Genomic DNA, 19130 nt, shown 5'->3' with positions numbered 1-19130 from the left:
TTTAGAGGGACTTTTGTCATCCTGAAATACTCTGTGAAGCACTACCTTGAATCTTTGAGGTCTTTACAAAGGATCTTCCATAGACTCACTCTGGGCTTGACTTTGCTCTGAGATTCTATCTTACTTATAGAATAATTTACCATCTGGAGAAGGTGGAAAGGAGAAACAGTATTACTGTCAAACTTGGCAAGTCCTGGTTGCTTTCTATTTAGAAGTTCATTTAAAAATTATTTTATATTGGAGTACAGTTGTGTTATTTCAGGTGTACAGCAAAGCAGTTCAGTTATACACACATCTATTCTTTTTCATATTCTTTCCCATACAGGTTATCACAGAATATTGAGTAGGTTCTCTGTACTGCTCAGTAGGTCCTTGTTGAAACAGCTGATTCTTTAGTTGACCTTCTCTTCTTGTATGTTTTATAATAGGCAGCAAGAAGAAGCCAGATGGCACTATCAGTACTCTGCCGGGAAATCATTTTAGCTAGAGGATTGAATTAATTAGGTATATTTTCCCCTTTTCACATTATTACTGATGTCAGTGTTTCCTCTGGCTTCCAGTGAATTTATTTTGCTTTCCTTTAGGCCTTCATAAGTCTCTTTGACTTTCACTAATGGTCTCCCCAGAGCCCTTCCAGCTTCCACCTGCCATTCAGTCCTAAAGCCAGTTGTGATTCTCATGCACGTGAATTTCTGCATGGACTGCTGAGCTTCCTCACAGTGTGATATATGGATTTCAAAAATGTGAGACCAGACCCTACAAAACTATTAGAGGAAAACATAGGCAGAACACTCTCTGACATAAATCACAGCATTAACCTTTTCAATCTGTCTTCCAGAGTAATGGAAATAAAAACAAAAATAAACAAATGAGACCTAATTAAACTCAAAAGCTTTTGCACGGCAGAGGAAACCATAAACAAAACAAAAAGACAACCCATTGAATGGGAGAAAATATTTGCAAATGATGTGACTGGCAAAGATTGGACTCCAAAATGTACCAACAGCTTGTATGGCTTAATATCATCAAACAAACAACCCAATAAGTAAACAGGCAGAAAACCTCAATAGACATTTCTCTAAAGATGACAAACACATGGCCAGTGAGTGAAAAAGTGAAAGTCGCTCAGTCATGCCCAACTCTTTGTGACCCCATGGACTGTATAGTGAATTCTCTAGGCAAGAATACTGGAGTGGGTAGCTGTTCCCTTCTCCAGGGGATCTTCCCAACCAGGGATTGAACCCAGGTCTCCTGCACTGCAGGTGGATTCATTACCAGTTGAGCCACGTGGGAAGCCCAAGAATATTTGAGTGGGTAGCCTATCCCTTCTCCAGCAGATCTTCCCAATCCAGGAATTGAATTGGTCTCCTGCATTGCAGGCAGATTCTTTACCAACTGATCTATCAGGGAATTCCAATATGGCCCAGAGGCACATAAAAAGATGTTCAGTATTGCTAATAGAGAAATGCAAATCAAAACTACAATGAAATATCATATCAGTCAGAATTCCTATCATCAGAAAATCCACAGATGGGCTTCCTTTGTTGCTCAGTGGTAAAGAATCCACTTGCCAATGCAGGAGACACAGGTTTGACTCCTGATCCAGGCAGATTCCATGAGCCATGGAGCAACTAAGACTGTTCACCACAACTATTGAACCTGGCCACTATAGTCCAGGAGCTGCAACTACTGAGCCTATATGCTACAGCTACTGAAGCCCACCTAGAGCATGTATTCTGCAACCAGAGAAGCCACTGCAAAAATAAGCCTCACACCGTAAGTGGAGAGTAGTTCCTACTCATTACAACTAGAAAAAAGCTCAAGCGACAATGAAGATCTAGCACAGCCAGAAAAGAGAAACCCACAGATAATAAATACTGGAGAAGGGAACCTTCCTACACGGTTGATGAGAATGTAAATTGGTATGGAGAGGTTCCTAAGAGAACTGAAAATAGAGTTACCATATAATCCAGCAATCCCACTCCTGGGCATATATCTGGAGAAAAACCAAAATTTAAAAAGATACATGCACCCCAATATTCCTTGCACCACTGTTTACAATAGCCAGGACACGGAAGCGAACTAAATGTCTATCAACAGAAGAATGGATAAAGATGTGGTACGTACACATAATGAAATATTGCTGTTGTTCAGTTACTAAGTTCTGTCCAACTCTTTGCAACCCTGTGGACTGTAGCATGCCAGGCTCCTCTGTCCACTGTCTCCCGAATTTTGCTCAAATTCATGTCTACTGAGTTACCATCTCATCCTCTGTTGCCCCCTTCTCCTATTTCCTACAGCCTTTCCCAGCATCAGGGTCTCTTCCAATAAGTCTGCTCTTCACATCAGATGGCCAAAGTATTGGAGCTTCAGCTTCAGCCAACACTCCTTCCAATGAAATTTCAGAGTCGATTTCCTTTAGGATTGATTGGCTTGATCTAATTGCAGTCCACGGGACTCTCAGGAGTCTTATCCAACACCACGGTTTGAAGGCATCAATTCTTCAGCACTCAGCCTTCTTTATGATCCAACTCTCACATCCATACATGACTACTGGAAAAACCGTAGCTTTGACTACACAGACCTTTGTTGGCAAAGTGGTGTGTCTACTTTTTAATATGCTGTCTATGTTTGTCATAGCTTTCCTTCCAGGGAGCAAGCATCTTTTAATTTCATGGCTGCAGGCACAGTTTGCAGTGAGTTTGGAGCCCAGGAAAATAAAATCTGCTGCTGCTTCCACTTTTTCCTCTTCTATTTGCCATGAAGTGATGGGACCGGATGCTATGATCATAGTTTTGATTTTTTTTTAATGTTGAGTTTCAAGCCAACTTTTTCACTCTTCTCTTTCACCTTCATCTAGAGGCTCTTTAGTTCCTCTTCACTTTCTGCCGTTAGAGTGGCATCATCTACAAATCTGAGGTTGTTCATATTTCGCCAGGCAATCTTGATTCTAGTTTGTGAGTCATCTGGCACAGCATTTTGCATGATGTACTCTGGCAAGGTGACAATATACAGCCTTGACATACTCCTTTCCTGATTTGGAACCAGTCCATTTTTCCATGTCCAGTTCTAACTGTTGCTTCTTGACCTACATATAGGTCTCCCAGGAGGCAGGAAAAGTGGTCTGATATCCCCATCTCTTTAATAATCTTCCACAGTTTGTTGTGATCCACACAGTCAAAGGCTTTAGTGTAGTCAATGATGCAGAAGTAGATGTTTTTCTGGAACTCCCTTGCCTTCTCCATGACCCAACAAATGTTGACAATTTGGTCTGTGGTTCCTCTACCTCTTCAAAACACAGCTTGTACATCTGGAAGTTCTTTGTTCATGTACTGCTGAAGCCTAGCTTGAAGGATTTTGAGCATAACCTTGCTAGCATGTGAAATGAGTGCAATTATATGGTAGTTTCAACGTCCTTTGGCATTGCCCTTCTTTGGGATTGGAATGAAAACTGACCTTTTCCAGTCCTGTGGCCACTGCTGAGTTTTCCAAATCTGCTGACGTGTTGAGTGCAGCACTTTAATAGCTTCATCTTTTAGGATTTTAAATAGCTCAGCTGGAATTCCGTCACCATAGTGAGTTCAATTCAGTCACTCAGTCGCGTCTGACTCTTTGCCACCCCATGAATCACAGCACGCCAGGCCTCCCTGTCCATCACCAACTCCCGGAGTTCACTCAGACTCATGTCCATCGAGTCAGTGATGCCATCCAGCCATCTCATCCTCTGTCGTCCCCTTCTCCTCCTGCCCCCAATCCCTCCCAGCATCAGAGTCTTTTCCAATGAGTCAACTCTTCATGTGAGGTGGCCAAAGTATTGGAGTTTCAGCTTTAGCATCAGTCCTTTCAAAGAAATCCCAGGGCTGATCTCCTTCAGAATGGACTGGTTGGATCTCCTTGCAGTCCAAGGGACTCTCAAGAGTCTTCTCCAACACCACAGTTCAAAAGCATCAATTCTTCGGCGCTCAGCCTTCTTCACAGTCCAACTCATATCCATACATGACCACAGGAAAAACCATAACCTTGACTAGACAGACCTTTGTTGGCAAAGAAATGTCTCTGCTTTTGAATATGCTATCAAGGTTGGACATAACTTTCCTTCCAAGGAGTAAGCGTCTTTTAACTTCATGGCTGCAGTCACCATCTGCAGTGATTTTGGAGCCCCCCAAAATAAAGTCTGACACTGTTTCCACTGTTTCCCCATCTATTTGCCATGAAGTGATGGGACTGGATGCCATGATCTTAGTTTTCTGAATGTTGAGCTTTAAGCCAACTTTTTCACTCTCCACTTTCACTTTCATCAAGAGGCTTTTGAGTTCCTCCTCACTCAGCCATAAAAGAAAAATGAAATAATGCCATTTGCAGCAACGTGGATGGACCTAGAAATTGTCATACTGACTGAAGTAAGTCAGACAGAGAAAGACAAATATATTGCTTAGTTGTGGAATCTTAAAAAACAACAACAGAAAGCTGATGAGAGAAATTGAAGATGATACAAACAGACCAAAAGATATACTGAATTTGTGGATTTTAACCCTTGTCCAATGTTGGTGGGAATGTAAATTGGTGTAGCCTCTATAGAAAACAGTATGGAGGCTCATCAAAAAATTAAAACTAGTTCTACTAGATGATTCAGCAATTACTCTCTGGGATACATATCTGAAAAAACAAAAACACTGATTCGAAAAGATACATGCACCCTAATGTCCACAGCAGTATTATTTACAATAGCCAAGATACTGAAGCAACTCAGTTTTCCATCAATAGACAAATGGATAAAGAAGAGGGTGGTATATATTTATAAAGGAATACTACTCGATTCTAAAAAGAATCAAATTTTGCCATTTGCAACACCATGGATGAACCTGGAGGATATTACACTTAGTAAAATAAGTCAGACAGAAAGACAAATACTATATGTTACCACTTATCTGTGGAATACAAAAAAATAAATATAACAAAACAAAAACAGACTCACAGATGCAGAGAACAAACTAGTGGTTACCAGTGGGGAAAGGGTATGGGAGAGGGGCAAGATAGAGGTAGGAGATTAAGAGCTATAAAGTACTATGAATAAAGTATAAGAATTTATTTACAGCCAGAGAAATACATGCAGTATTTTCTTTTCTTTTTTTGGCTGTGCTGTGCAGCATACGGTATCTTAGTTCCCTTGGACCAGGGATCAAACCCATGCCCCCTGCAGTGGAAGCATGGAGTCTTAACCACTGGACTACCAGGAAGTCCCTCCAATATACTATAATAATTTCATATGGAATATAGTATTTTCAAATTTTGTATCAGTGTATTATATACTTGAAATTCATAATATTGTAAATCAACTGTACCTCAATAAAGAAAATATATGTGTATGTCAAAATTAATTCTAAAGACCGAATTCAGAGAGGTAGTGGCTTTTGATATGTGTCTTTTTTTTGATATGTGTCTTAACTGATAGGATTTCTTTTTTATGAATCTAAAATAATATAAATTCATAGAAAATTTGGAAAACAGAAAATTATTCATTAAAAATGAGTTTCATATAATCCATTCACTTTTTTAACATGATTTAAAAAAAATTATTTATTTTAGTTTTGGTTGTGTTGGGTCTTTGTTGCTACAACTGGGGATTACTCTTTGTTGTGGCGCACAGGCTTCTGACTGTGGTGTTTCTCTTATTGTGCAGCACAGGCTCAAGGCACAAGGGCTTCAGTAGTTGCAGCACGTGAGCTCAGTAGATGTGGGTCCCAGCCAGAGTAAGGGCTTAGTAGTTGTTGTATATGGGCTTAGTTGACCCATGGCATGTGGAATCTTCCTGGACCAGGGATTGAACTCATCAACTCTGTATTGGCAGGTGGCTTCTTATCCACTATACCACTAGGGAAGTCCAGAAACTAGCACTCTTAACATTTTAGTATATATCTCTTTTCCTTCAGACTTTGATTTTCTATTTACGTATGACTATTTTAGGAAACTGGGATTTTTGTGTGTACTGAGATTTTAATCAATTAAGTGTACATCCTTTTTACCTTAACATTATATGATGATTATTTTACCATATTTACATTCTTCAAATGCATGATTTTTAAAAACAGTAGCTTATACTCTATTGGTGCTACTATCCTTCATCTAAACAATCCCTGATGATTTTTCATTATGAAGTCTGGTGCTGGGGTAATGGGACATGTACATGTATTAAGTCTGTGTGTCACTGATTTTCTTCTTAATTTTTAAATTTGGCTGTGCTAGGTCTTAGCTGAGGCAATGGGATCTTCAGTGTCGCATAAGAGATTTTTATTGTCGCATGCAGGATCTAGTTACCTAAACAAGGATCAAACCCAGGCTCCCTGCATTGGGAGCACAGAGTCTTAACCACTGGACCACCAGAAAAGTTCCCTGGTTATGTCTTTAAGAGAGATTCTTTGAAAAGAAATTATGGGGTCAAACTTGTAAACAGGATTCTTTACTATACATACCAGAAACTGTCAATTACACCATCAAGGACGCTGTGAGCCAGCCAGCCATGCTGCATCGCTAACACTGGTGCAATGTGGGCATGCATGTGTATCTAATTTTTATAATTTTATAAATTTTATGGTTTGAAAAGAGAATCTCATATTGTGCTTTTCTGTTCTTGTTACTGAGGTTGAATATTTTCCTCTCTTATCAGGAAAATATTTGTTTCCTTTTAAACTACATTTCCCATTCTTTCAGAATGTTCATCTATGTCTTCATGACCTATAGCAGCATTTGATTATGTATTAAAGAAGTAAATAATTCTAATATATTTTGACCACATTATATCAGCTTGTTATTTGCCATGTAAACTATGTGTATGTGTGTGAATATATGTATGTGTTAGTTTTGCAAGATGAGGTGATGATGGATGGTGGAAATGATAAGAAATATGTATATTGATCTCTGCCTGTATCTTTCTCCTAACTTCCAGCGCAGAGCTCCTAAAACCCTAAATTCCTAAGTTTATACATTCCTAATATACAAGCACTAGTAGCATCTTTTGTTCTATTGAGGTGACTCTGAGTGGGCTCCTTGGATGGGGACTAGTAACCAGAAAGACCAATCCATGAGTAGAAGCTTGGAATTGTCAGCCTGCTTGCACTATTCTCCAGAGGAGAGAGGGGCCAGAAACTAGTGAATAATTCATCATGCCTATGTGAGGAAGCCTCCATAAAAATCCCAATAGAATGGGGTTTGTAGAGCTTTCAGGTTAGAAGGTCACAAAACAAGTTTGTTAATTTAAGATTACTGAAATCATACCAAGCATTTTTTTACTACAATGTTGTGAGACTAGAATTCAATTACAAGGAAAAAAATTTACAAAAAAAACACACACACATGAAATCTAAACAATATGCTGCTAAGCAACCAATGGGTCATGGAAAAAAATCAAAGGCGATATAAAAATAAATACCTGGATACAAGTAAAAATGGAAACAACAACCCAAAATCTATAGAACGCAGCAAAAGCAGTTTTATGAGGCAGGTTCAGCTGGATATAAGCCTACCTCAAGAAACAAGAAAAATCTAAATAAATAACCTAAACCTTTCACCTAAAGGAAATTTTTTTTAAAGGCGAAACAAAACTGAAAGTTAGTAGAAGGAAAGACATAATAAAGATCACAACAGAAATAAATTTAAAAGAGACCAGAAAAAAAAGAGGGGGGGTCAATGAAACTCAGAGCTGCTTCTTTGAAAAATAAATAAAATTGATAAGTCAGACTTTTCAAGAAAAATAATTTAAATGACCCCAAAAAATCAGAAAATAAAAAATAAAGAAGTTATACTGGCACCACAAAAATACAAAGATCATAAGCAACTACTACAAATAATTAATGTCAATAAAATGTACAACCTAGAAGAACTGGTAAATTATTAGAAACATACAATCTACCAAGGCTGAATCAAGAAGAAATAGAAATAGGAAAACAGATTACCATAATGAAATGAATCAGTAGTAAAAATTCTACCAAACATTTAAAGAGTTAACACCTCACCTTTTCAAACTATCCCCAAAATTTGAGAAGTACAAAGTGAAGGCTTGTGAACTCATTCTATAAGAACAGCATCACCCTAATACCAAAATCTGGCAAAGACGCTACAAAAATACCAAACAAACAAAAAATACATAAAACCAACTTCATTGATGAAAGTAGATATAAAAATCCTCAGCAAAATACTAACAAACTCAGTTTAATAATACATTAAAAGGAAAATACACCATGATTAAGAAGGGTTTATCCCCAGGATGCAAGGATAGTTCAATATTCAGAAATCAATGTGATTAATTAACTGAAGAATAAAAACATGATTATCTCAACAGATGCACAAAAAACTTTTAACAAATTTGACATCCATTTATAATAAGTACTCTCAACAAAGTGAGAAGAGAAGAAATAGACCTCAACATACTAACAAGCACATATAACAAGCCTATAGCTAGCATCATACTCAATGGTCAAAAGCTGTGTGCATTTCCTTTAAGATCAGGAATAAGACAAGGATTCCCACTCTCTCCACTTTTATTCAACCGTGTATTGGAAGTCCTAGCCATAGCAATCAGACAAGAAAAAGAAAAAAATGCATCCAAACTGGAAAGGTAGAAATAAAACTCAGTGTAGGTGACATGATACTATATATAGGTATTCATGGGGTCGCAAAGAGTCAGACACAACTGAGCGACTGAACTGAACTGAACTGAACTGAATGACTCCCATAAAAGCTCTGGGAGTTGGTGATGGACTGGCATGCTACAGTCCATGGGGTTGCAAAGAGTCAGACATGACTGAGTGACTCAACTGAACTGAATGACTCTGCCAAGAAATTATTAGAACTAATAAATGAATTCAGTAAAGTTTCAGGATACAAAGGTAATACAGAGAAATCTGCTTCTTCTCTACATACAAACTATCAGAAAGAGAAATGAAGAAAACAATTCCATTTACAATGCATCAAATAGAATAAAATATCTAGGAATAAATATAACTAAGGAGGTCAATATCTGCACTCTGAAAACTATAAACCATTGGTGAAAGAAACTAAAGACAAAAAAACAAATGAAACGATATGCCATGCTCATGGGTTAGAATATTTAATATTATTAAAATGAATGTACAACCAAAGGAAATCTACTGATTTGGTACAATCCCTGTCAAAATCCAATGGCATGTTCACATAACTAGAATAAATAATCCTGAAGTTTATATGGAAGCCCAAAGGACCTTATATATCCATAGCATTCCTGAACAAGTAGAACAAAACTGGAGGTATCACGCTCCCTGATTTCAAACTATACTATAAAGCTGCAGTCATTAAAACAGTATGGTACTAGTATAAAAACAGATATATAGATCAATGGAACATAACATACAGTCCAGGAATAATCCCATGCTTATGTGGTCTACTGATTTATGATAAAAGATGCAAAAATATGCAAGGAGGAAAAGATAGTCTCCTCAATAAATGGTGTTGAGAAAACTGGTCAGCAACATGCAAAAGAATCAAAATGGGTTACTTTCTCACACCATATACAAAAATAAACTCAAAATGGAGTAAAGACTTAACTAAAAGACCTGAAACCATAAAACTCCTGGAAGAAAACCTAGATAGTATGCTCTTTGACATGGTCTGAGCAATGTATTTTTGGATATGACTCATCAGGCAAGGGAAAACAAAACCAAAAAGAAAAAAGTCTAAGTACATCAAACTAAAAAGCTTATTAATGATAAAGGAAACTATCGACAAAATGAAAAGGCAGCCTATTGAATGGAGAAGATATCTGCAATCCATATGTCTGATAGTGGTTAACATCCAATATATACAAAGAACTCAAAACTCCCTTATGATTATACAGTGGAGGTGACAAATAGATTCAAGGGATTAGATCTGGTAGACAGAGTACCTGAAGAACTCTGGATGGAAGTTTGTAACATTGTACAGGAGGCAGTGGCCAAAACCATCCTCAAGAAAAAGAAACGCAAGGAGGTATAAAGTGGTTGTCTAATGAGACTTTACAAATACCTGAGGAAAGAAGAAAAGAAGACAAGGGAGAAAGAGTAAGATATACCCAACTCAATACAGAGTTCCACAGAATAGCAAGGAGAGATAACAAGGTCTTCTTAAATGAACAATGCAAAGAAATAGAGGAAAACAATAGAATGGGAAAGACTAGAGATCTCTTCAAGAAAACTGGAGATACCAGAGAACATTTCATGCAAGGATAAGCACAAGATAGAATAAAGGATAGAAATAAAGGATATAAATGGTAAGGACCTAATAGAGCAAGAGAGACTTAGAAGAGGTAGCAAGAATACACAGAAGAACTATACAAAAAAGGTCTTATGACCCAGATAACAATGATGGCGTGGTCACTCACTTAGAGCCAGACATCCTGGAGTATGAAGTCAAGTGGGCCTTAGGAAGCATTACTACGAACAAAGCCAGAAGAGGTGATGAAATGCCAGCTGAGCTATTTCAAATCCTAAAAGATGATGCTGTTAAATCCTAAAAGATGATGCTGTTAAAGTGCAAGGTCAGCCATTCTGGAAAACTCAGCAGTGGCCATAGGACTAGAAAAGGTCAGTTTTCATTCCAGTCCCAAAGAAGGGCAATGCCCAAGAATGTTCAAACTACCATACAATTGCACTCATTTCACATGCTAGTAAGGTTATGTTCAAAGTCCTTCAGGCTAGACTTCAGTGGTATATGAATGGAGACTTCAGACGTACAAGGTGGGCTTAGAAAAGGTAGAGGAACCAGAGATCAAATTGCCAACATTTGTTGAATCATAGAGAAAGCAAGGAAATTCCAGAATAAAACATTTACTTCACTGACTATGCTAAAGCCTTTGACTGTGTGTATCACAACAAACTGTGGAAAACTCTTAAAGAGATAGGAGTACCAGACCACCTTACCTGTCTCCTGAGAAACCTGTATTTGAGTCAAGAAGCAACGCTTAGAACCAGACATGGAACAACTGGTTCAAAATTGGGAAAGGGATATGTCAAGGCTGTATATTATCACCCTGCTTATTTAGCGTACATGCAAAGTATATCATGTGAAATGCTAGACTGGATGAATCACAAGCTGGAATCAAGACTGTCAGGAAAAATATCAAACTTCAGATATGCATCACCCTGCTTATTCAACGTATATGCAAAGTACATCATGAGAAACGCTGGACTGGAAGAAACACAAGCTGGAATCAAGATTTCTGGGAGAAACATCAATAACCTCAGATATGCAGATGACACCACCCTTATGGCAGAAAGTGAAGAGGAACTAAAAAGCCTCTTGATGAAAGTGAAAGTGGAGAGTGAAAAAGTTGGCTTAAAGCTCAACATTCAGAAAACGAAGATCATGGCATCCGGTCCCATCACTTCATGGGAAATAGATGGGGAAACAGTGGAAACAGTGTCAGACTTTATTTTTGGGAGCTCCAGAATCACTGCAGATGGTGAGTGCAGCCATGAAATTAAAAGATGCTTACTCCTTGGAAGGAAAGTTATGACCAACCTAGATAGCATATTCAAAAGCAGAGACATCACTTTGCCAACAAAGGTCCGTCTAGTCAAGGCTATGGTTTTTCCTGTGGTCATGTATGGATGTGAGAGTTGGACTGTGAAGAAGGCTGAGCACCAAAGAATTGATGCTTTTGAACTGTGGTGTTGGAGAAGACTCTTGAGAGTCCCTTGGACTGCAAGGAGATCCAACCAGTCCATTCTGAAGGAGATCTGCCCTGGGGTTTCTTTGGAAGGAATGATGCTAAAGCTGAAACTCCAGTATTTTGGCCACCTCACACGAAGAGTTGACTCATTGGAAAAGACTCTGATGCTGGGAGGGATTGGGGGCAGGAGGAGAAGGGGACGACAGAGGATGAGATGGCTGGATGGCATCACTGACTCGATGGACGTGAGTCTGAGTGAACTCCGGGAGTTGGTGATGGACAGGGAGGCCTGGCGTGCTGTGATTCATGGGGTCTCAAAGAGTCAGACACGACTGAGCGACTGAACTGAACTGAATGGCAGAAAGTGAAGAGGACCTAAAGAGCCTCTAGATGAGGGTGAAAGAGAAGAGTGAAATAGCTGGCTTAAAACTCAACATTCAAAAAACTAAGATCATGGCATCCAGTCCCATCACTTCATGGTGAACAGAAGGGGGAAAAGTGGAAGCAGTGACAGATTTTATTTTCTTGGCCTCCCAAATCACTGCAAATGGTGACTGCAGCCATGAAATTAAAAGATGCTTGCTCCTTGGAAGGAAAGCTATGACAAACCTAAACAGTGTATTAAAAAGCAGAAACATCACTTTGCCAACAAAGGTCTGTCTACTCAAAGCTACAATTTTTCCAGTAGTCATATATGGATGTGAGAGTTGGATCATAAAGAAGGCTGAGTGCTGAAGAATTGATGCCTTCAAACTGTGGTGTTGGAAAAGGCTCCTGAGAGTCCCATGGACTGCAAGTAGATCAAGCCCATCAATCCTAATGGATCAACCCTGAATATTCATTGGAAGGACTGAAGCTGAAGCTCCAATACTTTGGCCACCTGAGGTAAAGAGCGGACTCATTAGAAAAGACCCTGATGCTGGGAAAGATTGAAGGCAAAAGGAGAAGGGTGCAATAGAGGATGAGATGGTTGGATGACATCACCAACTCAATGCACATGAATTTGAGCAAGTTCCAGGAGATAGTGGAGGACAGAGGAGCCTGGCATGCTGCTGTCCATGGGGTCAGATAGAGTTGGACAGGACTTGTTGACTGAATAACATAAAACTCAACATCAAAAAAATAAATAAACAACAGAATAAAAATTAGGCAGAGGAACTGAATAGATATTTTCCCAAAGAAGACATAATAGATGGCCAACCGGCACATGAAAAGATGCTTAACATTACTAATCATTAGGGAAACAAAAGTCGAAGCCACAATGAGATAGCATCTCACATTTGTCAGAATGGCTATTATCAAAAAGACAACAAATAACAAGTGTTTGGGAAAATGTGGAGAAAAGGAAACCCTCTTGTACTGCTGGTGTGAATGTAAATTGGTGTAGCCACTCTTGGAAAACCATACGGAGGTTTTTCAAAAACTTAAATATAGAACACTCATATGATCCAGTAATTCTACTTCTGGGTACTTTTCCAAAGAAAACAAAAACACTAATTCAAAAAGATATATGCACCCCAACATTCATAGCAGCATTATTTACAACAGCCAAAATATGGAAGCAACCTAAATGTCCATTAATAAGTGAATGGCTAAAGAAGATGTGTTACATATGTACAGTAGAGTATTGTGTGCTTAGTCACTCAGTCATGTCCGACTCTCGCGACCCCATGAACTGTAGCCTGCCAGCCTCCTCTGTCCATGGGATTCTCCAGGTAAGAATATTGGAGTGGGTTGCCATTTCCTTCTCCAGGAGATCTTCCTGGCCCAGGGATTGAATTCAGGTCTCCTGAATTGCAGGCAGAGTCCTTACCAACTGAGCTATGAGGGAAGCCCTACAATGGAGTGTTACTCATATATAAAAAAAGTGAAATATTGCCACTTGTGAGAACACAGATGGATCTTAAAAATTCATTTAAAAAAGTTAAAAAGTTTTAAGTGGTTGAAACTGAAAACAGTACAAAAACATATGACATGTTTTTAAACTTAAGAAAATCAAAGATTAGCAGTATAGCTCGTTCATACTGGTATATACTTACCTACTGTAAACATTCAAAAGAAAAATTTAGTTGGATGCTCCCATCCTTGGGGGAAAGTGGTCACTGGAGGGAATATAAATTCTATCACATCACATCGTAAACTTTTAAGTATTGCTTACATCTGTTTTTGGAAAATACCTATTTTTCCTTTAAGGAACCTATGATTTTTCCTTATAAAGAAATCTAAAAAGCAATATGCATACCTGGAGACCATGAGAAACAAAACATATCAGCTCACTCTCTATTATGAAATCAATCATTACATTTTGCTTTCCAGTATTTTTCTAAGACTTCCAGATACACTATCATATTTGATCCCTATATGGGGGTCTTCTGTCATGTTATGCACAAGAACTGTTTATAGCCAGGGAATTAACTTTCTTAAGGCTATAGAACTACTTAGCGCTGAGGCCAAAACTAGAACTCTAATTATGGTTCACCACAGTGTGCCTGCTCACGGTTGAATTCCACATTTGGAGTTAGTCAGGGTTCTGACAGGTAGGGGTTGATCTTCAGCAGCTTACCATTTACAACATCTCAGGATTCTCCTTTTCAATATTTGAAAAATATTGCCAGTGTTTTATGAACTTGTTAAATAGTGTATGTAACACAGATGGGACATTGCTAAACAGTAGCTGTTACTATACTATATATCTAATAAAATGCTAGACATCCCTGACATTATACATTAACATTGCTCTCAGGATCACATTCAAAAGGTTGACATTTAGTATCTACTAAGGCTGAACATTCTCATTTCCTGAAAGTGAGGTGAAAGGGTTAATTGCTCAGTCGTGTCCAACTCTTTGCGACCCTATGAACTGTGTAACCCGCCAGGCTGCTCTGTCCACGGAATTCTCCAGGCAAGAATACCGGAGTGTGTTGCCATTCCCTTCTCCAGGGATGAGAGGTCCCTTCTTCTCAACCCAGGGATGGAACCTGGGTCTCCTGCATTGCAGGCAGATTCTTTACCGATTCCTTATGACACAGCAATTCCACTCCCAGGCATTCACTCCACCGAAACACACATATATATCCATCAAAATGGACATTAGTTTATTGAATTTTCAGAGCACTAAACCTAAGAGTCCCAAACTGGGAACTACAAAATGCCCAGACTCAGTAAAATTTGACAAATACTTCTATGATCACAAAATGGAATATTATTTGGCAGTGATAATGAGAACTCTACAACTACTCCCAACAATAGCAATGAGAAAAATCAAACAGACACTTTAGTTTGCCTTCTTTAGAAGGCACAGCGATGATTCATCACCATAAAATGCAGAGTTGGGAAAAACTAACTCATTTTAATGGAATAAGAATGGAGTATCTTAAGGAAGGGAAAAGTGCCTGTGAAACCAAACAAAGGTTGTTTGCCCTATGGGCAGCCACCCAATCACTGAGAGACCTAGGTTTGCGGCTGAGAAATTGTTCATTAACAAAGCAACCAATGAGGAGACTGGAGAGCAAGTCTCAGATCGGTCTTCCCATAGATGAGGGCATTGGGATAGCAGTGGTGCAAGGTGATTGGAGACAGGAAAAAGGTGAGGTAATGGATGCTCTCTGCAACCATACCTGGATTACATGCTTCTGCATATTCAAAAGTGGAGGCCCTTAGGATAAGCTGAGTTTGGATTTTCCTGGCCCTCTGACATCAAAAAGGACTGGAAAAGGTCAGTTTTCATTCCAATCCCAAAGAAAGGCAATGCCAAAAAATGCTCAAACTACCGCACAATTGCACTCATTTCACATGCTAGCAAAGTAATGCTTAAAATTCTCCAAGCCAGGCTTCAACAGTACATGAACCGTGAACTTCCAGATGTTCGAGCTAGTTTTAGAAAAGGCAGAGGAACCAGACATCAAATTGTCAACATCTGTTGGATCATCGAAAAAGCAAGAGACTTCCAGAAAAACATGTATTTCTGCTGTATTGATTATGCCAAATCCTTTGACTGTGTGGATCACCACAAACTGTGGAAAATTCTGAAAGAGATGGGAATACCAGACCACCTGACCTGCCTCTTGAGAAACCTATATGCAGGTCAGGAAGCAACAGTTAGAACTGGACATGGAACAACAGACTGCTTCCAAATAGGAAAAGGAGTACGTCAAGGCTGCATATTGTCACCCTGCTTATTTAACTTATATGCAGGGTAAATCATGAGAAACGCTGGGCTGGAAGAAGCACAAGCTGGAATCAAGATTGCCAGGAGAAATATCAATAACCTCAGATATGCAGATGACACCATTCTTATGCTAGAAAGCAAAGAACTACACAGCCTCTTGATGAAAGTGAAAGAGGAGAGTGAAAAAGTTGGCTTAAAGCTCAACATTCAGAAAGCTAAGATCATGGCATCTGGTTCCATCACTTCATGGCAAATAGATGGAGAAACAGTGGAAACAGTGTCAGATTTTATTTTGGGGGGCTCCAAAATCACTGCAGATGGTGATTGCAGCCATGAAATTAAAAGACGATTACTCCTTGGAAGGAAAGTTATGACCAACCTAGATAGCAGATTCAAAAGCAGAGACGTTACTTTGCCGACAAAGGTCCGTCTAGTCAAGGCTATGGTTTTTCCAGTAGTCATGTATGGATGTGAGAGTTGGACCAATCCAAAGCTGAGCGCCAAACAATTGATGCTTTTAAACTGTGGTGTTGGAGAAGACTCTTGAGAGTCGCTTGGACAGCAAGGATCCAAGCAGTCCATCCTAAAGGAAATCAGTCCTGAATATTTATTGGAAGGACTGATGTTGAAGTTGAAACTCCAATACTTTGACGACCTGATATGAAGAACTGATTCATTTGAAAAAACCCTGATGCTGGAAAAGATTGAAGGCGGGAGGAGAAGGGGACAACAGAGGAAGAGATGGTTGGATGGCATCACTGACTCAATGGACATGAGCTTGTGTAAACTCCGGGAATTGGTGATGGATAGGGAGGCTGGCCTGCTGCAGTCCATGGGTTCCCAAAGAGTCGATATGAGTGACTGAACTGAACTGAACTGACCTCAAACATCCATTCATCAGACACCTGTGCAGGCTCAGTTTTAGGGGTGATGGTCCCAACCAGCCTGAGCCATCCCCCACTGGACAAAAGCTGCCTTCAAGTTCCTATGGAACAACTAGACCTGGGAAGATATGCAATTAGAGTGGCAGAAAAAAGAAAAAACAACTAGAGCAGCTTAATTAGTGAAGGCAGTTTACAAGTACACTGGTTTTAACAAGCTGTTCCCCAAACTGTTGCTCTATGAGATAAACTCAAGAACTCCTGCTAGCCATCACATTCTGTTAATACTATTGGGCCACTGCTTCACTTCATTCATTTGGAACTGGAATGAGCACGGCTTCCAGAATGCTAGTAATGATGTTTCTGCATTCCTCTGCTCAAGTGTATACTTAGATGAATTTCCAACCTGTATGTTCTGGCTGTGAAATTCATCAAACTATATATACATAAGATGTATGCAATATTTTAAGCAGATTTTTTTTAGTGTGGACCATTTTTAAAGTCTTTATTGAATCCATTACAATATAGTTTCTCTTTTTATGTTTTTGGTTTTTTTGGCCCCAAGGCATATGGGATCTTACCTCTCCCAATAAGGGATCAAACCTGCACCCCCCTCATTAGAAGGTAAAGTCTTAATATTGGACCACCAGAGAAGCCACTTTTTTGTATACACATTCAGTTCAGCTCAATTGCTCAGTCATGTCTGACTCTTGGTGACCCCATGGACTGCAGCATGCCAGGCTCCCTGTCCATCACCGACTTCTGGAGCTTACTCAAACTCATGTCCAATGAGTCAGTGATGCCAACCATCTTATCCCTCTGTCATCCCCTTCTCCTCCCACCTTCAATCTTTCAGCATCAGGGTCTTTTCCAATGAGTCAGTTCTTTGCATCAGGTGGTCAAAGTATTGGAGTTTCAGCTTCAGCATCAGTCCTTCCAATGAATATTCAGGACTGATTTCCTTTAGGATGGACTGGTTGGATCTCCTTGCTGTCCAAGGGACTTTCAAGAGTCTACTCCACCACCACAGTTCAAAAGCATCATTCTTCGGCACTCAGCTTTGGATTGGTCCAACTCTAAAATCCATACATGACTACTGGAAAAACCAAAATCACTGCAGATGGAGATTGCAGCTTTGACTAGATGGGCCTTTGTTGGCAAAGTAATATCTCTTCTTTTTAATATGCCATCTAGGATGGTCATAGCTTTTTTTCCAAGGAGCAAATGTCTTTTAATTCCATGGCTGCAGTTACCATCTGCAGTGATTTTGAAGCTCCCCAAAAATAAAGTCTCTCACTGTTTCCAATGTTTCCCTATCTATTTGTCATGAAGTGATGGGACCGGATGCCATTATCTTAGTTTTCTGAATGTTGGAACTTTAAGCCAACTTTTTCACTCTCCTCTTTCACTTTCATTCAAAGGCTCTTTAGTTCTTCACTTTCTCCCATAAGGGTGGTGTCACCTGCATATCTGAGGTTATTGATATTTCTCCTGGCAATCTTGATTCCAGTTTGTGCTTCATCCAGCCCAGTGTTTCTCATGACTTACTCTTCATAGAAGTTAAATAAGCAGGGTAACAATATACACCCTTGATATACTCCTTTTCTGATTTGGAACCAGTCTGTTGTTTCATGTCCAGTTCTAGCTGTTGCTTCCTGACCTGAATACAGATTTCTCAGGAAGCAGGTGAGGTGGTCTGGTATTCCCATCTCTTGAAGAATTTTCCACAGTTTGTTGTGATCCAGTTTATTTAACTTATATGCAGAGTATATCATGAGAAACGCTGGGCTGGAAGAAGCACAAGCTGGAATCAAGATTGCCGGGAGAAATATCAATAACCTCAGATATACAGATGACACCACCCTTATGGCAGAAAGTGAAGAGGAACTAAAAACCTCTTGATGAAAGTGAAAGAGGAGAGTGAAAAAGTGGGCTTAAAGTTCAACATTCAGAAAACGAAGATCATGGCATCTCGTCCCATCACTTCATGGGAAATAGATGGGGAAACAGTGGAAACAATGTCAGACTTTATTTTTGGGGGCTCAAAAATCACTGCAGATGGGGATTGCAGCTATGAAATTAAAAGACACTTACTCCTTGGAAGGAAAGTTATGACCAACCTAGATAGCATATTCAAAAGTAGAGACATTACTTTGCCAACAAAGATCCGTCTAGTCAAGGCTATGGTTTTTCCAGTGGTCATGTATGGATGTGAGAGTTGGACTGTGAAGAAAGCTGAGCGCCGAAGAATTGATGCTTTTGAACTGTGGTGTTGGAGAAGACTTGAGAGTCCCTTGGACTGCAAGAAGATCCAACCAGTCCATCCTAAAGGAGATCAGTCCTGGGTGTTCAATGGAAGGACTGATGCTGAAGCCGAAACTCTAATACTTTGGCCACCTCATGT

Source organism: Bos mutus, chromosome 10, assembly GCF_027580195.1.
Source record: "Bos mutus isolate GX-2022 chromosome 10, NWIPB_WYAK_1.1, whole genome shotgun sequence".
NCBI lineage: Eukaryota > Metazoa > Chordata > Mammalia > Artiodactyla > Bovidae > Bos > Bos mutus.
This window is presented reverse-complemented; position numbering follows the sequence as displayed.